This window comes from Neofelis nebulosa, chromosome 4 (assembly GCF_028018385.1).
Source record: "Neofelis nebulosa isolate mNeoNeb1 chromosome 4, mNeoNeb1.pri, whole genome shotgun sequence".
NCBI lineage: Eukaryota > Metazoa > Chordata > Mammalia > Carnivora > Felidae > Neofelis > Neofelis nebulosa.
Window position 1 is genome coordinate 35657414 of NC_080785.1, and position 24834 is coordinate 35682247.

Sequence of the window (24834 nt, forward strand, 5' to 3'; positions counted from 1 at the left end):
TGTGAACCAGAGAGTCATTGTTTTATTTCCTTGTTGCAGACATCTTAGGACTTTCTAGTTCTTGGAACATAGTAAGTGTTCAGTAAATATTTGTTTAATAAAGGAGGCAGTGAGAGCTATATGAAACTAAAGTGTTGCTATATCGAATGTAATAATTATGCTGGATTAACAATATATTTTGACAGTCTGAGACTGCTAACACATGGAAGTGTGTGTTATTAAGAGTTAAAAAAATCTCAAATCAAGAAGAAAAATGTGCATACACATTTTTTCTACTGGAAATGAAGGAATAAATAAAATAAATTTTATCAATGTATACATGAATAAAAACACAACATTCTGGTGAAGAAATAGGATGGGCTTCCTTGAAGATTCTACCCTGTCTTGATTTATATAAACTGGATTCTTATTAGTAGTAGCGTACTTTACTGTGGAATAATTTAGTATATTTGGCTTCCTAGTTTTTGTTCAGTTCTGTGGAGTTTACCATAGTTTACCATGGTGACTGGCAAAATTTCAGAGATTAGGCTATTATATTCATTCTAATAGACCCAGGAGCCATCCACAATTGGATAGGAAAATATACCTTGAAGATACTGGCCTAGATCAAAGTAATGACTATAACATCCCAATAAATGATGTTTAATGTAGAGTTGAGGAATGATTATAACAATTATTTTTTATAATTATTATTTTTATGAGGTTTGTCCTTAAAAACTTGGGAATTCATTTAAACGTTTCTAACTTGACTTAATTAGCAGCAACAATCTCCTAAACGTAGGTGACGGAAGATTTAATAGAAGGGCCATTTATAAGCTACTGAGTTTTTCATTTTGAGAATTACAATAAGTAAAGAAGATCATAAGTGCCCTATTTTGCCCCAGTGAGCTGTTGAGGGTAAATGTGGTTATATGTGAATGCTATAATATGCTACACAAATGAAAGAAGCATCTTGTAATAATTCATGTAGACAATTCTTAGAAATGTATTTTTAAGGTATATATTGTACTCTGGAGGGAAATGGTTATTTACCTGTCTGCTGCCTTTTTTTTTAGCCTGACGGGCATCTATGGATTTGACCCTTGGTTGGATTATCCCCCTCGATAATACATCAATACAGGGAGTATGCTAGTGAGTGCCAGATTTAAGATAAATAAGAGTCCTGTTAAGGTTGATATATAATGGATGATACATATATACTTGGGGTTTCTATAATGTTTATTGAGTAACCTGTAATTGATGAGTAATCAGCTACAGCAGAGATGGGATTTAGTTCCATACCTCTGAGGGGTTATGAGTCTAGCAAGACAGAAAAATTGTTGGGACCCTGAAGCTGTTTGCTTTTGTGAACCAGGGAGGTCCATACCCACTAGACCTCAACTTTCATAATCCTGTACATCTCAACGTGGAGAAATTGGGACATTTGACAGCTGTCACTAGGAGTCATGAGCCTCTGCTCTGTGTTTCCTGTGCATGTTCAGCTGTCTATCCTGCATGCTTTCTTAGAGGCTGTGTAAAAGCCTGTTCTTAAGAGGCTGAGTGAAGCATTTTGTCTCATGATTTTGATGAGCATGTCAAACCCAAAAACCACTGTTGTTGGTCAAGCATAGTGGGTATTGTCCTGTGGAAAAAATCTTAAATATATTTAAAAATCTCCACTTAAAGTTTCTATTTTTTTAAATGTTTATTTGTTTTTGAGAGAGACAGAGACAGAATGCAAGTGGGTTAGGGGCAGAGAGAGAGAGAGGGAGACACAGAATCTGAAACAGGCCCCAGGCTCTGAGCCCAACGCAGGGCTTGAACTCAACAAGCCGTGAGATCATGACCTGAGCCGAAGTCGGACGCTCAACCAACTGAGCCACCCAGGCTCCCCTAAAGGTTCTATTTAAAGAACTTTTAATATTCTAGAATTTGAGGAAAAAGAGTATAAAATTTATTTATTGTTTCCTAGGGCTGCTGTAACAAATTATCACAAACTGGGTAGTTTGAAATGACAAAAATATATTTTCTGCTAGTTCTGGAGGTTAGAAATCCCAAATCCAGATGTCATCAGGACCATGCTCCGTCTTAAGGCTCAAGGGGAGGATTCTTCCTATTTTATGGTTGTTATGGGCAAACATCAGCATGCCTTGGCTGGTTGATGCATTCCTTCAATCTCTGTTTCCTTCACATGCCATTCTTCTGTATGTGTCTGTATTCACATCTCCCTCGTCTTATGATGATGACATGAATCATTGGATTAGGGCTCACCCTAATTTAGTATGACCTCATCTTAACTTGATTAATGCAAAGGCCCTATTTCTAAATATGGTCAAATTCACAGATTCCAGCAGGTAGGACTTGAGCATATCTTTTTGGGGGATACAATTCAATCCATAATAATTCATTATATAATAGATTTCTGTGACAATCCCTTTAACTTTGTCCGTCATTGATTTCTTGATGCATTTATGCATTCAAAAATAGGTATTCATCTGAGTTTTTTCTAGGTGCTCAGAATCAAGTAGATAAAATACATATGCACCCTTCCCTTTATGGAGCTTAGATTCTAATGAGGGCAGGCAGGAATTATATAAATAACTAAATGTAGAATTTGTCTGATAGTGATAGATATCAGAGAAAATAATAAAGCAGAGCATAAAGGTCTAGGCATGCCAGACAGAGATTGCTGTTTTATATGAAGTGGTTGGAGAAGCCTCTATGACATTTTCTGAATAAGGTAGGAAATCATGAGTATTGTGAGCAGGGGAATGAGAAGATTTGAATGATGTTTCAGAAGGATCATGAGGCTTTCATAAGACTAGACTCTAAGAGGGCACAGAGATTATTATCAGTAAGTAACAAGTACCCTCCCCTATTGAAAGTTGGAAGAGCATGGGAATTTATGGAAGTTATGGCAATTGAATATCTAAAAGATGATAATGACTTTGAGCAAACTAGTAATGGAGATGATGAAAAGTGTTGGGATTCTAATTATCTTCAAATAATTGAGCCAAAAGGATTTCCTGATTTTTGACCCAATCAGCTCAAAGAATAGAGTTGCCATTTCCTCCAACAGCAAGACTGGAGCTGACTATGTGTGGAAATGTGTATGTTTGTATGTGTACAGGAAGAAAGTATGTAGACTTTCAGTTTTTGATAGGCTAGTTTTAAGATGAATATTATAAATCCAAATGGAGATATTAAATTAGGAATTGGGTACACAAATGTAGAGTTCAAGAGGAAGGTGAGAGCTAGACATATGAATTTGTAAGTCATAGTAAAATTAAATTGTATTTATAAGCTGTAAAATTAGATGAAAACACCTTCTCTAATAAATCATTTGACAAATTCTATAGTGTTTGCAAAGTTACACCAGGTATGGTAATCACAATATCTAAGGCATTTCTTTCTCTTAACCTGGATACAATATTTTCTCAATAAATAGGACTTTATACTCTGGAACTATTTACTAAAGATGACTGCAGAAGGAAGTGTATTTTATAGAAGGTATTAAAATGGACTAGCTAGCTGACTTTGGATGATTTTCTTATACCCAGTTAAGCAATGACACGAACTAGCTGACTTACTGAGCCCTAATCTACCTCTGTTATTCTAGTCACTAACTTTCTTCTAACTGGAATTCGGATTCGTTTTCCTCTGCTGTATTGTCAGAGCATTTGCCAACACAAAGTTGGCTGTCATATTTCTTTCCTGTCTTTATTGGACAATAATTTTTAGACAGAGATATGATGTTAAAAAGTATTACTCTTTGTTCCATAGTAATGTTTTCAGTATAATTAAAAAATAGGCTTTTTTTTTTTTACTATTTATTTGCACTGCTTCTCCACCTTATTCTCAATGTTGAAATCCTTGTTTGACCTTCTTATTTATTAAATACACCTGAATGTTATTCATGGTTTTCTTCACCAAGGCCGAATTCTCAGCGACCTTATCTATGAACTGTCTCTTGATAAGAACGTAAGTTGTAATCCAGTTCCCATAGTTCAGTGTGTTTTCTTGGTAGTACAATGATTTTTAATGACAGTGTTTACTATTTTCCCCTTAATATAAAACACTGAAGGGTATTTCTTCAATTTTGAATTTCGATAAAGAAAGTAGGCACATCCTTGGTAGATTGATTAATCACATTCTGAAAAAGAACTTTTAAGAATCTATGCAGTGTTGACACTCTGATAAGGTGTCTGAGTGTCCTTAAATTTCACTTTTTGCCTTCAACTATGCTTAATAAAATACATGAGGTGAAAAAAAAGAAAGCCCAGATTTTTTAAAATAAAAAGCATACAGTTTTTGTGGTTCAATCTTTATATACTTGTTCAGTAAATCACACTGTTGCAAATGGAATCTAGAAATAGTTAACAGAATGTGATCATCTGGTTCTGAACTATGTTGATATTTAGGATAACACTACCTATTAAATATATATTCAAATAAGAAAATGTCATCACATTAAAGTATTATTTACATATTCATATACTCCTTCCTTCAGGCAAAGACTCTAGCCTTTCTTTACAGATGGATCTAGCAATAAAACATAAAAACAAACACGGAAAGAAATTGAAGCATTACACAGGAACTAGTAACGTATCATTTCTCCTTCTCAAAAATTTCTACATATCCAATCCTCAAGAATATTCTTGGAATCTAATAATTCAGAATAATTATGAAAAAACAAAATTATAAAATAAAACTAAAGTAGTAGTAAAAGAGCCACGTCTTTTTTTTAACCTCTAAACACTTTATTTTATTTTGTTACTTCTAAACATTTTAAACATTTAAGAAACATCCTTGGGTTATCTTCTATGTATAGTGTGTGATTATCACCAAAATGCCATCAAAATATCAGAGAAACAATATTACTCTGACTACACTAAAGACTACTTATTCCTGTTCTATTAGGGGTCTCATGTAAGGAAGTAAGAAGAAAACTTGGAAAAATTGTAAATAAAAAGAGGAGAAGGAGAAGGTAGGAAGTGGGTGGATAATAATGACTGGAAGCAGGAAGAGAGAAAACGAATAGAAAGACTAAAAAAAAAATTCTTGAAATTGAAATAAAAGCTTCCCTAGTTCCCTCTCCCTCACAGTAATGTATGCCCTCAAAATCCATAGCATCTCATTTCCTTAAGGTCCTAATCCTAGTCTTCCCAGGGAAAACATTTTTACTAGATATTTATTTTGCTTTTATCTACCTTTTGCAAGCATCTGATGTGCTTCTTCATGCTTATGGATCCTTGTTGAACTTCACCATGTTTTGTAATAGAAGGCAGAATGTCAGGCCGATAAAGGATCTGTTACATTTCTAAGATATCTTGATTTTCAGGAGCTTTAAAACATTTCCTGGTAGTTGATGTTTGTAACATCATATAAGACTTTCCAGTAGTGCAGTATATTTGTGTTAATCAGTACTGGATGCCGCTGTTTTGTTAGAAGGCAGTATAAGTCTTATGCTCAATAACTGGTGATGGTACCTGGTGTCTTGTCCTGGTCCTTCAAATTATCTTCAGACTCAGGATCCTTAGGAATCTACTGGCCTGTTGTTTATTTCTAAAATTACGTTAACTCTTTACAGTCAAGCAAATATATGTACTATATTATAAAAGTCAGATTGTGCTAAAAGGCTTATAACAATAATAAGAAAAAGGTAGCCCCCTTCCCCCTTCTGGTTCCTACTTCCCAGAGACAGTCACTTTCAATTCTTTTAGACCTAATATCTAGTATATAAGGCTATATTTCTCATTATGTGTGTAGACTGCTTTTTTCTTTATTTTTCATTTAATTGAAATAGTTTTAACATATAACATTGTGTAAAGTTAAGGTGTATACAACATGTTGATTTGATACATTTATGTATTATAATATGATTGTGGTGTTGTTATGCTTTTTCTTTATTAATCAATTAAAAATAATTTGCTCCCCATAAAGGATATAAAGATTTTAGTTTTTTATACTCTGATTCTCCCATCCTCTAAGTGAAGTTCTATTGCAATTTTTGTATATCCCTTAACAATATTTTTATTTTGAAATTACTTTAGATTTACAGAAGAGTTACAAATATAGCATAATTCCTGTTCACATGTACCCTTCATCTAGGTTCCCCTAATGTTTTACATCTTACATAACCATAGTCAAGTCTAAGAAATTAACATCGGTAAATACTACTAAATAAACCAGATTTTATTCAGGTTTTATCAGTTTCACGCTAATGTCCTTTTTCTGTTGGAGGATCCAGTCTAAATTACCACATTGCATTTAGTTGTCACGTGGCCTTAATCTCTTCTGATTGGTTACATTTTCTTCATTTTCCTTGTTTTTCATGTTCTTAATCCTTTTAGAAAATCAGAAGCTCCTCTGCTAGAAGAGAGGCATTGCCTAAAACCTAGCAGAATGCACACGTGCTGAAAATCAGGCGTTTACTCAGAGATCTAAACATGTAGGTCTCTCACCCAGACGCCATGCTGACTGTTAAGGCCCAGAGACTCTACTGTTTCTTATGTTTTATTTATTCTGGTGAGATATGGATATATTGCCTTTTCAACGTATGTTCCTTTGAAATGATGAACTTCGCACGATACACTGGATTTCCCATCTTTTCATTTTCACGCCCATTTTGCAGGCTTAGAAACAAAGAAGGAATGACAGACTAGCTGATGTTCTGCAGCAGCTCTGCAGTTGGAAAGGATCCACGGGACACGCCAAGGAGAGATCTTCCTCTTCTAGACCTTAGATACACTGAAAAAAAAAACCAAAAGTTGTAAGCAAGGAAAGAGAGATAGGAGATACATGTCAGAGGTTTTCTTAAGGTTATTCTATCTCGTGTAATAAGTGCTGTTATGAGAGATCTTTTATGGCCAGCCCATATAACAGTATGTATTATGATCCCTGTATTGCCCCCAAATTTGCCCATGTACAGATAATCTCGTACCATGAAAGATATGTGAGGAAGAACGTGTGAGGATCCTGGGGATCATCATGTATTAATCATTTCAGTTATTTTTATGTAGGTAAAATGGAAGTTAGTCTTTGGACACTGGAATCTTTAGGACGTATAGCAACCCTTACTGGGTGAGGTGCCCTATGCATGCCAGCCCCTCATGGGCTGGGCAATCATTTCTTCTTGCTTCATAAGAATGAAGTCTTTTACTTTATTAAAGAAGAATAATTTTTGTATTCGAGCAGATTAAGTTCAATTTACATTTAATGCTTAGTAGCTAATTCATATACATTCTACTCATTTGCCCTAAAATATATTCTACTAGATGATAAAAAGGCAGTTTTTGTCCTTCAGGCATCACCCTCTTTATAACCTGCCTCTTGGCCTTAGAGAAAGCACTGTAATGGTAGAGGGAGTCTCCTCATTTAATTTGATACATCAGGTCATCATCAAAATGTTTATTTCCCGATCCTCCCACACAGAAGGTGACTAAAGGTTAATAAGAACACAAGTGGAAAATAATTAAGGATGAAAATATATACAATAAAATGCAAAACAAATCAGAATAAATAAAGTTTAGTGTGACTGTTAGGTTAAAGTGTCTTGATACTCACTCCAATCATAAAGTGGTTTTTTGTTTTTTTTTTTTTTTTCTCTTTTGAAGGACAGAAGAAGCCTGATAGGTACAGTGAAGCTATTCCTTACTGGCATGTCTAGGAAATAATTTAAAGGAAAATGATAAAACAGTAACTAACTTTTTCAGAATTTCCCAGAATCCTAGGTCTTTACCTTTGGGCAATGTCATAGGCAGATAATACTTTGCTACCATTTTCATCATATTTCTCTCTTTAAATTATTTCCTAGGTTTGTTTGTTTGTTTGTTTGTTTCTTTCTTTCTTTTGGAATTTAGGATTAGATTTGTCTGTAAGGTCAAGGAATCAAATACGATAATAGCCAAAAGAAGATAGAAGTTACCTCTCTTTTGCATAACTTAAGTCTAGAGATAGGTAAGCCCGAGTATGCAGGCCAGCCTCATGAACTACTCAGGAATTTAGAATCTAGCTTGCTTTTACCATCATCTTCAGCTCATGGCTTCTGCTTTCTGGTTCTCACTGTGACTGCTTGAGGCCCAGCCTTCTGCATTGTGCTGAACTCCAGCCAGCAGGAAAGAGGAAGACAGCTGGAAGAGGGCATGACTCCTCCCTGTAAGAAAAATTTGTGGCAGTCAGAAGTATTTTCCGTCAGTTCCATTGGTCAAAATGTATTCATCTCTAAAGTACAAAAGGAGGCTGGGCGATTTAGTCTTTTAGCATTGTAATTATGAAGGAAGAAAGGGAGAGGTACTTAGGGAAATCTGTGCCCTCTAACATCAGTTCTCTAAAGCTGTTAGTATGATGGAGAGGATATTCTGTGGTAAGAAGAATTTATGTAGCGTCGATGATTGTTGTCAGAAAAAGTTCAGGTGACTGTGTCTGTCGTGCTCCAGTCTAAGAGGGTAGAGTATGAAATTTAGCCAATATCTATACCTGTTTAGCTAAGCTAAAAATTTCAGAACTCAGAAAACAGCCCCCTTACTCTTCAGCGAATTTTAATCTCCTGGAATAGTTTTCCCACCAATGCCAACCTTAGATGCCGAGAACCTCGAAAATTCACTATCATTTAGAAGAAGTTCAGATTTAGGGTGGGTCTCACCTGAGAACAAAATAAGTCGAGTTGTAATCTATGCTTAGGGGGAAAAAATAAAGAAATGTCATTCATAAGAGAATGTGTCTTTTTTCTTTTGTTAAGTTTCTTGGACATCAAACATGCTCTTCTGAGCATCCTGAATAATTGAGTGTAGATTAATAAAAGTGTATTATTTTTATGTTGCCCTCAAAGTACAGAGGCTTAAAAAAGAAAGAAAGCTGAACCAAATAGATGTGGGATTTGTTTAAAACCAAAATGTTTTTTAAATGGTCCCTTTGGAAAGTATGTTGCTTTGCTGTATCTACTCCCTCGTGCTTGCACTCATATCGAAGGTTTGTGGAGCACCTCTGATTAGCCAGGCTCTTTTCTAGGAACTGGGGACCACAGCAAAGGAGATGTGGGATTTGTAATCCGGCAGGGGGACAGAGCCTAAATAAGTAATTAACTGCAGTCGTAATTAATTATAAAAGAGACATGTGGGGTGCAAAGAGAGCATACAAAAACATATAATAGTGTAAAAAATTTGGGAAAGAAAAAAAAAACACTGATTAGGAACAGCATGAAGTTGATGAAATGAGTGTATTTACAATCATGAGCTCATTGCAGACTTTATGTTTAAGCCAAAGAAACTATATGAACAGCGAAAGACTTACAACCAGGTTTCCCCAATCAGCTGCATCAATCAAGATTTCTTTGTGTCTGACTGAAAACAGAAACATTTAGAAAGTGGAGAGACCACAGTCAGAGAAATAATCTCCTAAAACCCTATCTGTCCTCCTTGATTGATAATTCCACAAAAATTTAACTTTGTAGCATTGTCAAATCATATTTTTCTCTTTGTAAGAGTCAAGTATAAATGTCTAAGAAAGTCTAAAGATAGTATTTTACTTCTTTATTAATACAATAGCGAGAAATTTCTGCTTTGATAGGTAGTTTATCAGTATTAAATTTATAAACTTAATTCATAAGTAGAATAAAATAATAATGATCTTTTTAAAATTTATTTTTATTTTTGAACGTTTATTTATTATTATTGAGAGACAGAGAGAGAGACAGAGCATGAGCAGGGGAGGGGCAGAGAGAGAGAGGGAGACACAGAATCTGAAGCAGGCTCCAGGCTCCGAGCTGTCAGCACAGAGCCCGACGCGGGGCTCGAACTCACAAACTGCGAGATCATGACCTGAGCCCAAGTCAGATGCCCAACCGACTGAGCCACCCAGGCGCCCCAAAATAGTAATGATCTTTAAGGAGAGAGGGTGTAGAATAGGAAGGGCTCTACAGTGTTTCATGGATCGTTAAGTCACCAGAAATAAACGTTAAACTGACATTCAGCTTTGCATTTATAACAGCTCACCAAAATATAACATTTTGTGAACTTGATCTCAGGCTATTTGAAATAAGTGAATATGATCAAAAGCTTGTTACAAGATTAATTTTGCTTCTTTTGTAAGACATGCAGTCTAATTTTCTTTGTTTCTCTCCCATTCTTAAAAATTATTTGTCATTATTACTGGACTCTAGTATGGTAATACATCAAGGTAATAATATTAATAAGGATATATCTGTGTTGATTTGCCAGCTTTTACTTCAGAGACTGGAGTACTTAGGCTATAAAAGTCCATTGTAATTATTATTCTTTTTTAATTTTTTTTAATGTTTATTTTTGAGAGAAAGACAGAGCACTAGCAGGGGAGGGGCAGAGAGAGAGAGGGAGACACAGAATCTAAAGCAGGCTCCAGGGTCCGAGCTGTCAGCACAGAGCCCTACACAGGGCTTGAACTCACAAGCTGTGAGATCGTGACCTGAACCAAAGTTGGATGTTCAACCTCTTCACTGAGCCACCCAGGTGCCCATCAATTGTAATTATTGATGCTACTCTATTTGTCACGAATTTAAGTCTCCTATAATGATGCAGTCGGAAAACAGAAAGGAGATTGAACCCTGGAAATGAAACAAGAGTGTGAGAGGAAGCAGAAGAATTCTCAGAGTTGTGACAGAAACTACACAGTTGACTCAAAGGCAGAGAAGATGCTGTCTATAAAGCCAGTCTTAGGTGGGGGCGGTGGAAGAGAGAAGAGTATTACAGATACAGGAGAGCAGCCATGTAGGGCCCTGACCATCAGCTGCAGACTCTGAGGACCACCATTCATATAGACCATGATGTGTGGAGTCCATACCCTCTGTCATCTTTCCTGGTGTCCTCAACCCTGACAGTCAATGTCAGCGGCAGCTCCCTGCTCTGAGATCTCCAGAGAGAGGCAGGAAGGGAATGCAACGAAAGTACAGCAGACATTAAGAGTTTCAAAAACACTAAACACCACATTTCCAACATAGATTGTAGTGAAAGATCGTCAGAGGCAGACTTTAGTTGTGCATCTCAGTTTTATGTCTAGGAGGTAATCTCTCCTTCCTAAGTGAAATTTTCCAAAACGGGCAATGGAGAACACTAGAGAACATAAGTTTGAATCTGTATCAAAAGCCCAGTTGTAAGAAGTACAGTTATAAAAAGCTCAATTCTGTCCATTGACCTTTTACCTTTTAGAGGTCTGTGCACTCATTATTTGGCTATTGGGTGTAATATGGCTTTTATTACTCTGCAAGTCAACATTTAAGGGCAGGGCAAACAATCGAGAAGAATCTGTTGCCTCTGCTGGTAGAGATATTTTTGGAACTCTGTGAAAAGAAAACTCCTGGCTTCAGATTCACAAAATGCTCTTCTGTACATAAAAGATTACACTGCATTTATTTTATGGACAGTGGGAAACTTAAAGCTCATCACCTTACTCTTTTCGCATTGGCTTCTGGGAAGCTCAGTGCTATATTTGTTATCTGCCTCTAGCAAATGTAGATGCCAAAAGAGATCCAATTATGCATTCTAGTCCGGCCTGTAGCTTTACTGATATCTTACTTTTATTTTTCCTTTGGTCCAATTTCCTCAACCATTTTTTAAAAATTCTTATCATATTTTTGTAAACTATTCCAACATCATCATCCATCAGAATGAAATGTATATAAATCCATGATTAAAGAAGTGTAGGACTTCTCACTAAATATAATAAATACAGTAAATCTCAAATTCAAAGATAAGTCTACATCTTAGGGTCCACTGAAAGAAAAACATCATTATTTTTCTCACTTAATGTTAAAAATTTTCTTTTATTATCAATGATACAATAAATTATATACACATGTACGTGTCCTTGGCTTCTAATCACAATTCTAAAATGCAAAACGATCTGAAAACCTTTTTTGTTTTGCAACTAGTTTTGTACAAAACATCATTTGAACTCACATAAAACTAAAGTTCCTGAATTATCACAGGCAGTGTGAATATTCTTAAATTTCTCTGAATCATAAAATGTCTTTGATTATAGGGTGCTGTTTTAGGTCCTGTGCTGTGGAATATATGGCAGGTGCACACTATTTCCTTTATAAAATTGGAAAAATTATGACTACTAATACACATATGATTTTGGATCGGGGATTGTGGGCTTGTACACACAGATGTAATATTATCTGTGAAGTTTTTGAAGACTATTTTCGTCACATGTCTAAAACAATGTGAGGAGGCATTACCCTCTCTCCTTTATTTTCAAGTCATGATAATTTTTTAACAAGCAAAAGAGAGACATCAAACGTTTTTAACCTTTGCAGTGTGAGTTGTTCTTACCTAGTTCTGTAGCTTTAAAGGCCACTTGCCATTCAGTACCCATAAAAGCATTATACTTAACTTCTCACAATGAGGAGTTTTGCCCTGTTGCTTCTGTTTTGACCATGAAATATCTGGCCCATTGCAGCCCAATAAGTCCAGTAAGACATAACACCAGAAAGAAATGGCAGTGTCATCACATACCAGGAAGCAGAGGTCCTTTTGTGATGAATGAGAAATATTCTACTGGTGCCACCAATAATTAGTTTTCTGAGAAATTGCATTAATTTATAAGACAACATAAAGGAATATGATGTAAGCTATTGAATTAGGAAAAAAAATTAAGAGGTAGGGTGCCAAGTTCAAACTTCTACCATATGAAGGGAGTGGGAGAGCATTTAATTTTATAATGGAGATAGAACTTTAAAAAATCAAAATGTTAAGCAATTATATGCACTTGACACTGTGCAGAGTACTTTACATTTATTATCTCATTTAATCCATATATCACACCTGAGATAGAAACCATTATTATTTGCATTTCATTGGTAAGGAAACAGGCTCAGGTAGGTCATTTAGGCAATAAGTAAGAGAGGCTTCTTTCTGGTTTAAGTCAGCCTCCCTCCCAGGCCATTATGCTCTGCCGAATTTATTTACCTTTGCTGTCTTTCAGTGAGGGGCTGGGAAGCATAGACAGGAAAGGAAAGAGTGATGTAATTGTGGCCACAGAGCTGGCTGTTGTTCTATCCTTGTTAAAAGGTGTACCATGAATGACAGGTTCCTGACCCCTGAATAAAACACAATAAACCTTGGTTTGAGAGCATAATTTGTTCCGTAAACATGCTTGTATTCCAAAGCACTCACATATCAAAGCGAATTTCAAGAACCATTGGCTCAGTTGTGATCATGTGATGTTCGGCATCGTGTACTATTCTTATTGCAAGACATTGCTCATTTATCAGGTTAAAATTGATTAGGAGTGTTTGCTTGTTTTGTGGAACACTCGCAGAACAAGTTAGTCACAATCCAAGGTTTCACAGTATTTTGCTATCGTCTTGTCTACCTAAGATCATGGAATATGGTACAGAGAGGAGGGAAATCTATTTTGAATACAAGGAACGAATAGGTCTCTAGTACTCCTAGATGTTGGATCTGGGAAACAGTAAGTGGAGCTTGGGCTGGGAAAAGTGTAGCCCATGTGATTTTACAAATGTGTCACCAGCTGCAGCCCAGGGAGAATGTATTGTCACAGATACTACAGGTTGTCTCGGTTCTTATTCTCAAACCACTGCTGCACATCCCACTTTACTATGAGGCTAGAAGGTCAAATACAATACTTGATTTTCAAGTCTCCCTTGCAGGTAGAGATACATGTGGGACCCGGTTCTGACTAAGGAAAAGCTGGGTAGAAGTTTGCAGAGGGAGCTTCTCCTTCTAAATAAAAGGAGAAAGCTCTTCACCCTTCCAACTTCTTTTTCACCTGAACTTGGATGTTATTCCTAAATGTGTAGCAGACATGTTGTGACCAAAGGAATCAGAAATTCTGGCCAGCTGCCACCTTCCTTCATAAACTTCTCGTTGTTTAAATTTGAGGTCAGTTATTCAGTTTCTTGCATCCCAAGCCATTCCTAATTAACACATGCGTCATCTCATCGTTCTTCTTTTTTACAAAGAAAATTATGCCTTAGGTGACATTTCAGAAGTACGTGATATTAAAGATTATGTGATTTCATGTTGGCAGTTCCCAGTCCCCCGTGAACTGTGTACAGCCCTGTGTTTATGTTTTAGACACAACAGGTGTTTCCCCCATGCCCCAGACCTACTAGAGTCATCCTCTCTTCTGTGTCTTAGCTTAATGCTGTTGTTTCTGCTGGAAACCTTTGTGGTCCTTCTGAACTGTTATTTCCACGGTGAAGTCTTTTCTAGGTCTCCCAGGACCCTCCCTGCTCTGTTCATATTTTCCTGTACCTCCCCTTAACATTCTGTTTACACCTTTATTATGATACTGATTCTTTGTATACTTAAACATGTGTTTCCACCATTAAACTGTGAGCTTTTAGAGGGCAGGATTCATGTCATATGTGTCTGACACACACCAGGTGCTCAGTAAAAATTTTGTTGCTGGATTTATAAGTTGATTAAATTTGTCCTCTGTGGAACCCACCTGAAACTTTATTCTTACCTTTCTGGCACACGTCATTTACTTTTCTTCAAAACTGTTTTAATGTTTATTTATTTTTGAGAAAGAGAGAGGCAGAGACAGAGACAGAGTGTGAGGGGGGAGGGGCAAAGAGAGAGGGAGACTCAGAATCCAAAGCAGGCTCCAGGCTCTGAGCTGTTAGCACAGAGTCTGAGGGTGAGGCTTGAACCCGCTAACCATGAGATCATGACCTGAGCCTAAGTCCAATGCTTAACCCACTGAGCCACTCAGGCGCCCCATACTTACTCTATAACTCAGTAGTGGGCTACTTGGAGGCATGAGTTCTGTGTTATCATTGTGTTTTGCACATATTTTTAAGCTAAATTCATATTTGATGAGTTGAATTGTGCTGTTAACAGTTAATTCATTAAGCATATCTCAATCATCATGTTAATTGCAACTTCCCCTCTGGGGTGGGGGTGGGAGGAGGGGATAAGGGATAAGCTGTAAGTATCCATTTTACTGAAGAAGTTAAAAAAAATCTCTCCTTTAAGTTAAAACTGAAAAATTACTTTGCTATAAAAGGGAAACCTAGATTCCACATTCCTTGATTCAGAAGTGTCTGAAGGATAAAAAAGAAGAATCTGTTTTCAAGAACTTCCTAGTTTCCCCTCTCTAGTAGTCAGTCCAATTGAAGTGCAATTTAATAAGTTAATTGCAATATGTGATTGACAGAGGCAGGGGACAATGTCTGATGTGAGGACTTCTCTATAAAAAAATTATGATAATAACTAAGGATCCTATTATTTCATTAAGGACTCTATGTCTTGGCTGATGCACAGCAAGACTTTCTCAGAATTTACCTTAGAAGTGATTGATATCAAGCCTGTATTCATCCATTTTATCACCAAACCCGAAATGGAGGGAATGTTGATCAAGATCAGTTTGAACCTTAACTCTTATGAGTCTAAGGGTCTAAGTATCACATGGAAATTTGATGGACGCTCTCACATATCCTGCTAGATTTATTTAGGAACTGAAGCATAAGAAGGTAGTAAGCAATCATGAAATTCACTAGATAAAATAAAACTTACAAAAAAGCAGTTTCCATGATAAATGGGAAAGCAAAGAAAAAAAAGTCAGGGGGAGCACTTTCATTATGTAACAAAAATGCATTCAGAATAATGAAGGATTTAAAAAAACTCATAATTTTTAAATGTTTATTTATTTAAAAAAATTTTTTTAATGTTTACTTACTTTTGAGAGAGAGAGAGAGAAAGACAGAGAGCAAGTCGGGAAAGGGCAGAGAGAGAGACGCACACAATCTGAAGCAGCACAGCCCAACACGGGGCTTGAACTCTCAAACTATGACATCATGACCTGAACTGATGTCCGATGCTTAACCAACTGAGCCACCCAGGCACCCCAGAAAACTCATAATTTTTTTAGAAGAGTTGTCTTTCTGGAAACCAGGAGACTTTAGTTTTAAGTAATTTCTTTTTCTGAAATAAGAAGTTAAAATGAGGCTATACCAGAAGAATGCATTTATATTGATCTTTCCAAATGTCAGATAATAACTGAGATAGTTTAGACTTATAATAAATGTTCTTTTTAATTGAGTTTATATACTTTTTGAATTTTAGTAGCTTTATATCAGTTTTCTAAAGTGATTTTTTCCCACATGTTAATTTTCTATAAAATGTTAAGTGGTAGAATATCTCTCAAATTTTTAACATTTTATAGGGCTTAAGAAAACATTTTATCAGATGTAAAACAACTGAGAAATATGAAAAGATTTTCCACATATTAAAGTATTTTTTTCAATAAAATAAAAGGAAAAAATCATGTTGAGTGGTACTTAAACACAAAATTGAATTGTTATGTCAAAAAACTTTCTAAAAAAAGTGGAAATAACTCATCCTTCATTATGCAGCAAGATAGTTGCCTATTCATCTAACCTAAACATTTACAGTAACTGATTTATTCAGTGTTGAAAACCAAATCTATTGCAGTTCAGATAATTTCTCTGCATTAGGAAAATGAATAAATTAAAAGTGTGCTTCAGCAATTTAGTCCTCCTAAGCAGAGATTCCGCCAGCTCGGTAGAAGATGTCAAAACCCGCTGATAACTAACAGAGTCAACTCAAGTTTGTGTATCCCGGTCCAGTCTACCTTTCCATCAGGCGGTACATGTGGAAATAGAAAAGCAGCTCTCTAATTAATCAAAGTCAGATGTGCCTGAACGCCTGGAGTTGCTGCTGATCCTTGTCCCAGCTTCTCCTATGTTCTCGCTCTATGTTTTTACCTTGAAAACTTCTGCTCTGAGCTGGGAATGCCTGAAGGGCTTGCACGGTAAGTCAATGTGAAATTATCTCAGCAGGAAGAAGTTGCTTTTCAGCTTAAATGATTTAAGGCAGCAATTTTTCACACTCTCAAACTCTGACAAACGCCCAGATTGCCTCTCATGTCTGACTTCAAAATATTCAAAGAAAAGCTATTTTTATTAAAAACACTCTAGAGAAAATTGTATGTCACTTGTTCTCTGATATAACTTCATTTCTCCTGACAGTGACAATTTTCACCTCAGTACAATTTCTTTATTTTTTTCCAAAGCTAATTCTGCTTAATATTAGTATTTATACAAACTCATATCAACTTGTCTCTGTGAAATATTCAAAGGTGTCAGGTAAATGTTGCTCACTGTCATTCATCTTCTTTGGGTGTTCGAAATGATCAATCGATTTAAAACTACACTTAGTTACTTTGGATATTATTGTTTTATTTGTGAGGGAGAACTTAACAACTGTTAAAACCCTTCGTTTGACAAACCTGTCTGCAAACTGCAAGGATTTCCAAACTTGATGGCACGTGTCTGTTGCCAAAGATAGTAAAAGTTTACATTAATAAATCTATTTGTTCTATGCCTTTAAATAAAGCAGGTAATACAGTGCATGTTTTGTCTTACGCTGCTTACATGTTAATAAGATTACGGTGGATGTCATATTGCACTGAAACATCACATTTGCTTTATTATGAATGCTGGCAGTGCAGAAACATCACATTATAATCACTTCAAAAAAGAAATATATTCTGCATATTTTCATATGTGTTTATAATTCCACTAAACCTCAGCAGAATCAAACTCAGTAGGGACAAGAATGACAGAAGGTTTAATGTTCCAGAGCCTGCTGAAATCTTGGTGCATTGATATATAGCAGAATAGTTAATATGTATAAGGTTACTTGTGGCCTGTGACCTCAAAGCGTATCTTCTGGCCTTATCACATTTCCATGAGAAAAAATAACTAGTAGCATGTGAATTTTCCACAAAGAATTTGGAGCTTTTTTAAAGGGTTAATTTTATTTTTAACTGTTAAAGCCTGAAGTGAAGTGTTTATAAAGGTGATGTGAGCAGTAACCATTATCCAGGTACTGTAGCAATGGAGCAATGGAGCCTTTTTAAATAAATATATGTACCGATTGCCTACAAGTATGCCTGTTATATTCCACCAAATGTTTCATTTCTAAATACAACCGGACCATTTTTATTTCATTTATATCTGTTACAAAGAAATCAAGGAAAGAATTACCTTGCAGCCGCCTTCTACACACAGTGCTGGGGTCAGGTCAAAGGAAGCACATCAAATACAGCAGAGAAGTACGTTTCATAAATTTCAATGTTACAACAATGCCATACACAGCTCCTACACCAGCCCCTGCCTGAGGACTTGTCATCTTCTCCTGTCTTTGACTTGCAACATTGTTTTCTGTTTGGAAATCACGACTACTTTGATTTAACTTCCCTTCCTTGAGTTTTATTTACTACCGTTTTTAGCTCACTGAAGGGAAAAATGATTTATATTTTAAGATATATGTAAATATGACAATCTGTGTATTCCTCAGTATCGAAGAATTTTAAAGAAAATTTGCAGAAATATGATAGAATCCGTGCAAAGTTGAGAGTTTAACTTAAGCAATTGTTGAAAAGCCAAAACTTTACTGGCAGAACAACTTGGTGTGCACGTGTGTGTGTGTGCACACGCACGTGCATACACACACACACACACACGTGCACCCATGCATACATACAAGATTCCTCTCAGGAGGTTTTAAATAGCTTATTATGGGTTAAAATCTTCTTGGCATTTAAAAATAATAAGAGTATTTAATAAAAATTTGCAGGCTAAGTATATTATTTCTTTTGCATTTTCAAAAGAAGCCATGCTGTATTATTGTTTAGGATTTCTATTTTTAATACAAGCAAAATGTTGATAAATTCAAAATGCTATGTTCATGAATTGGTTGATTAAATGCTTTGTTTTTCTTTCACAGTATGTGCATACAAGTGGAAAGAAAGTATAAGATCGATTTCTTACTAAAATATTTACAACTTTATCTCAATGTATATTTTAATATGGGAAAATAACACTTGTTTATCTGAAGTGTAGTTATCTTACATATATACCAGTGAGATTGTTATTGACCCAAAAGAGTATCTCACATTAAACTTTAGATTTTAATAAAATTTCAAAATGATGCTCTTCTATGTTATTTAGAAATTATATTATTTACAAGAGTACCTAATTTGCTAATTTAAGATCCTACAAGTTGTTCATCAAAATAAATATTTTACTTTCCATAAAGGGTACCTATAAGTGATAATATACAAATATATGAATTAAATTGTTATATTTGTATTTATTATCCATTTATATGTATCTAGCATTATATTGGTGGTTTTACCAAAACCATTCAGGAAAATAAATTTAATATTTTTTGTTTCAGTTCTTTGAAAAATAAAACAATCATTTATTACTTAAATATGTTTTTTTCTTTCATCCTCAGTTTCTAAGTGTATCTCATGTGAATAATTGTTTATGGAATATTTAAATATACAGTGTCTTAGTAAAAATTGGAAATTGGATGGAATGCACACACACAGCTCTTACATTTAGGTTTAAGAAATAATTCAGCCACACCACTGTAAGCAATCCTTGGAGTCTACCTTTGTCCCTGAGTCTAGTCTAAACATTTTTGTAATACAAAAAAAAAAAAAAAAATTATCTGGACTTTTTCAACGTGATCTGTGCCAAAAAATCAAGGAAAGTGATAAAAAGCTGGAAGAGAGAGTGTGCATTAGTGAATATTTATATTGGCGAGACCTGAAAATTTTATAGAAGTAAAACAAACACTGTGGTTGCTTATTTCTGAAAGGAAATCGACCTCACTGAATTTCTTTCAGGAAAACATTATTGCCCAAAATGATATAAATCTCAATTGCTATCTCTAACAAATTAACTTGAAATGCTGGCAATTCCAGGGAGCTGCACTAAGTTTTCTCTTGTTTACTTTTTCCTAATCACCATAAAAATCCTTAGTGAAACAATTATTCTTAAAACAATCAGGACAATATATCTCTATAAAGGAGAAAATCGATTTAACAACAAAACTAGATTTATCTCTATTGATTAAGAGGCGTTCAGTGTAATTTTAGTGAATTATGCCTGGCTTTCATTTCCTAGCAGAAATTTTTCAGTGATGGTCGAAAGACAGATTACAAACTACTGCATAATCTTTTGCGTGCTATTTACCTGCTGTCTTAATCACTGCTAAAAAAAAAAAAAAAAAAACCAAACACATATACAGGAGACTGAACCAAATATTTATTTTCTGTTACGTGAAACAGTATTACTATTGTGTGTGACTTAGTTAATAGGACTTACCTAGGAACCTGATGTCATTTCTTTTTTTTTCAATTCATTAGTAAAGAAATCAGGTCTTTATAAAAGGATTCGGTGTTAAAGAAACAAATCCAAGTTCATATTATGAGAACAGAATTAGAAAGATTAAAAAATTACATAATTTTTTCTTCTTGAATGAAAGTAATTTTTAAAGACATTATTAACACTTTCATATCTGAAACTTCTCAAGCAAGAAGGGAACAAAAAAGAATTGGAGGCAGATTAAGTCAAATTTAGTTATGCTGTGCTATATGCCCTATAATTTGTGTATACCATTTTGAGAGTAGCATAAAAAGATGAATGTTCTAAAAATATCTTGGAGATGGTTTTGTTGTTCACTTAAATACTTGGGTGAATGAATCATAGTGGCTCATATCTCTTTCAGCAGTAATAAAAATATCTAAATGTGTGTAGTCAATATATTCTCAGAATATTTCTTATTATGAAATATTATACATTTTACTCCTTATTAGAAAGTTTATAAATAAAGCATTCCTTATTTAGAAAAAGTACAGTTAAGAAATTCATATTCATGTAAGAAGTTTAAATAAAAAATATATCTATATACATATAAATACAGATAGTTGAAAGATACTTCTTTGTAAATCTTAAATTGCATTTTAATAAACAAGTAAAATAATGTTATCTAGTCAGTAGATATCAATTCCCTTCTCCTGTTTTATAAATCATAAGTTTACTTTTATTATAAATAATGTAAATAATGTGACTGCAAAATCAAAAGGATGATAATAACATGGTTAAGATGCCAATGTGAAAGACTAACTCACTTTACTATTTTTAAATTTGGATTCAAATTTCAGGTTAAGTTCATTTTGCCATGTATTCTTAATGTGAAGTCCACGTTCCATAGCTGTTCAAAAAATAACTATTCTGTTACATTAATAATAACTTAATTGCTGTCTTCCACCGCACTTAAAGATACTGGTGGTTTTTTGTGCATTCCTGCAAAGGGGTGTTGATATCGGAAACTGTTATCTTCAATTCTAACTAAATTTATAAAAGCTTTGTTGACATAAATAAGACTCTAACATCAAAGCAAAACATTTTATGAAATGGAAAAGTTTTAATTCCTAACATTGAAGTAATATTCTACTATAATATTCAGTAATCATCCCTTTTAAGCCATTGACCCTTAATTAAAGCAAAATAAACAGAATAAATGAGTTTAGAATGTTAAGTATATATAAAAATACTTCTGTTGAAAATTGATATTCATGAATCACCTAGACTAGTGAAAATAAAATTGATCCTATAAATCTAGGCTGATTATAATTCTATTTATAACTTGTCATTCTGTTTTTCAAGTCTAATAACACTAATATGCATGTATTAGAGTATTCATTATGATATTGAACTATAACTTTCAAATTGGGCAAGTAAAACTTTTAGTGTACAATTTTCAATTAGTTTTCATATAATATGAGTAAGTAATCTAGGATATCACATTTTAGTGATGGTTTTCCCATTCTATTGTACAATTTTATGATTTCATAGTAAGATAAGTAAGCATCATCAAATGTAAGTAAACTGGACTACTTGTATACTTTATGTTTCTTTGAAAAAAAATAAAAATAGAGCTTTTTATAAAAGAGGCAGTTCTTAAACTGAATTTTAATAAACCAATAAAATAATGTTATTGTTCAATAGGTAATAATTGCCTTTATATAAACTCAAAAATATTGTTTAGAGTGATTAATATACAATGCTCCATTATGCATCTGGGAGTGTTGATGCATAATTTTTAGTTCTAATGTTATTATGTAATTGAGAGAACATGTTCATTTGCTCTAATAACTACTAAGATGCACTTAATAAGATGAAATGTAATAATACTTGTAATTTAATCTATTCATGGAAGTAATTTTAAAAGTCTACCACTCTCCTTAATGTGGATAACATTCATAATTTATAAAGTGTTGTGATGCAGAATTGACAATGCCATTGTTTTTTTACACTTTGAGATGATTCTGCAGCCTTCATATCATCTGCATACCAACCTCAGGATTATCAAGGGCAAACAAAAGATAATTAACACCAGAAACAGGCAAATGCAGGAGCTATCGACTGAGGTTCTCATTTAATGCAAGACTTCTGAAAACCAGAAAATGAAATTATAGAAGAGCTTGTCTCTGAAAAAAATATTTCAATATTCTCTTCTTTATATAAACCTCCCCAACCCCACCTCAGTTTGTAGAAGTAACGTAACTGACGGCATGGTCTCAAGGTGATGTAGTCATCATGTATAACAGAGTTAGCAAAGGTCATTTTTTAAAGAGTCAATTTCAAAATGTATAACTGTAGTTTCTTTAATATCAGTCGTAATCATCGGTTTATTTATAATGTGTGTATAAGAATAGAAAATAAACTACTGTCATAATAACTTCTATCATGTTTTCACATTTACTAACTAGAGTACGATAAGAAGGAATTTCATACAATTAAATAGACTATTTTAATCTTAGTTACAGTTTATATAGTATAATATACAGATATTATAATGTGTTTAAATGATGGTTCCAGTTCATCAAAATCTTATTTGTATAAAATTACTGGCAGAGAATATGCTATGTTAACCTTGATTATATCACTGTCTTACTGCTTAAGTGAAATTATTTATATCTTCCCAACTAAACGCCCTTTAACTTTTCATAAATCATCACTATTAGTATGATTCACATAGATGGCTATTTTCACTTTACAGTACAATACAGGGCAATCATTAAACGTTTTAAAAATTGAACTTCTGAAGTTCTAGAATAACAATTATAAAATTATATATGAAATAAATAAAGTGAGTTCGTAATAAATTCAGATGTTAAAGACTTTTTTAAATGTTAGGCTTCTCTGATAGAATATCATGTTATTAATAGTTTTATCTGAAGTGTGTAAATTAGTGACAAGCCTCAAGAGTTTACAATCATAAAAGAATCATATTAGAACATGGCATTTATCACATAGATTTTTATATAACATGTATATAATTACAATGTAAATCTTCTGGAAATAATTATGCATTGTGGAGCTCTGATGTGACACAGTTGTTAGTTCATTTCCCAAACCCCACCGTGAGGTATATATTCCATAAAACCTCTGAATTGGCAACATGATTGAGAATACTTTATTTCTTTGTGAGTTCATTTTTTTCTTGTTTTATATTAATACCAATTATCTGCACAACTTTCAAAAGGTGTCAAAAGACATTATATGTCATTTATAGTTTAATTCATTTCTACACAGAACTTGAGTTAATTGTGCTATATGATTACATATTAAAATATCAAACCATTGTCTATAAAAGAATACAAAGTTTAAGATAAATTTCTTATACGACATGACTGTTAACAGAAACATTTGAGTCATATCTCCAGCTTCTTCCCACTAGCTCCTTCCCTCCCCATAAATGTTTCTTGTCCTATGTGCTAGGGCTGCATCTTTGGTTTTCTACTTACTCAACACATCTTCTCACACATCTCATTTAATGACCACAGCAAAGCCAATTTTTAGCTAACATCTTATGTCCTGGAACTTTCTCCTAAAATTTGGGCCTAATAGGTATTTTCATCTAAATATTCTCTAAAATAAACCTGTATAAAATATCTGTCATTTACCTTCCATTTTACTACAGTCTAACCAGTGACATAAGCCAAGAATCTATGAGTCATCCTTGACTTCTCTTTATTCCTTACTTAATCAGTCAAAAAGCCCTGCTATTCTATACTATAAACATGGTCTTCATTCCCACTGCCACTTAGTATAGGCCATCACAATTTTTGACTTCCTGAGTTTTCTTTCTTTTGGTAAAAAAATGTTTATTTTGAGAGAGAGAGAGCACAATCAAGGGAGGGGCAGAGAGAAGAAGAGAGAGAATCCCAAGCAGGCTCCACACCAGCCACGAGTGCAGAGCCCAGTGCAGGGCTTGAACCCATGAGCCTTGAGACACTGACCTGAGCTGAAACCAAGAGTTGGACACTTAACCAATTGATCCACTCAGGTGCCCCCCCCCACTTGTTCTTTCAATTTCAAATTTTACCCTGCCCATTCAGTCCTCTAAATCAGGATCAAACTTTTCTGGAAAGGGCCAGATAGTAAATATTTCAGGCTATGCAACCATATAGTCTCTGTTGCAACTATTCAACTTTGTAGTTCTAGCTGGAAAGCAGCCATTAACACTTGTAAAAAGATGGATGTGGCATGTTCCAATAAAACTTTTACCAAAAAAGGCAGCAGACGGATTTGGCAGGTCGGTTGTAGTTTCCTGATTCCTGCTCCAAACTGCCCCCAGAGTGAAACTTCTATATGACAAATCGGATCTCATGGCTAGTTTATTTATTCATTACGTTTCATCACTTGCAGAAAAAAAATCCATCCTTCTTAGCATGATACAAAAAAATCTGTGATACTGTTCCTACTTTTCACTGCCACTCCCTTCCCTGCACACATACTCAATATTTCTTCATTCTCATCCATTTGTAGTTGCCCAGACCATCATTCTCTGTATCTTTGTGTCTTTGCACAAGTGATGGTCATTATATGGGATACAGGAGAACCTTTTATTCTCTTGTTTCTGCCTTTTTACTCAGGAGGACAAGCACCATGTTGTTTTTGCCTTTGTATCTCCAGTGCCTGGTCCAATGCCTATAAGTAGTTTGTTGAATGAGTAATTGATT

At 34.5% G+C, this 24834-nt stretch overlaps 1 long non-coding RNA gene across 1 annotated transcript in view; it reads left to right on the top strand.

Moving 5' to 3' along the window:
- The first annotated feature begins 16543 nt into the window (after nucleotides 1-16543).
- LOC131509100 (uncharacterized) overlaps nucleotides 16544-24834 on the top strand; it is a 189470-nt gene continuing 181179 nt past the window's right edge. Inside the window, exon 1 of the long non-coding RNA XR_009260289.1 lies at nucleotides 16544-16758. This is a non-coding gene — a long non-coding RNA (uncharacterized LOC131509100). The remainder of the gene's footprint in view (nucleotides 16759-24834) is intronic.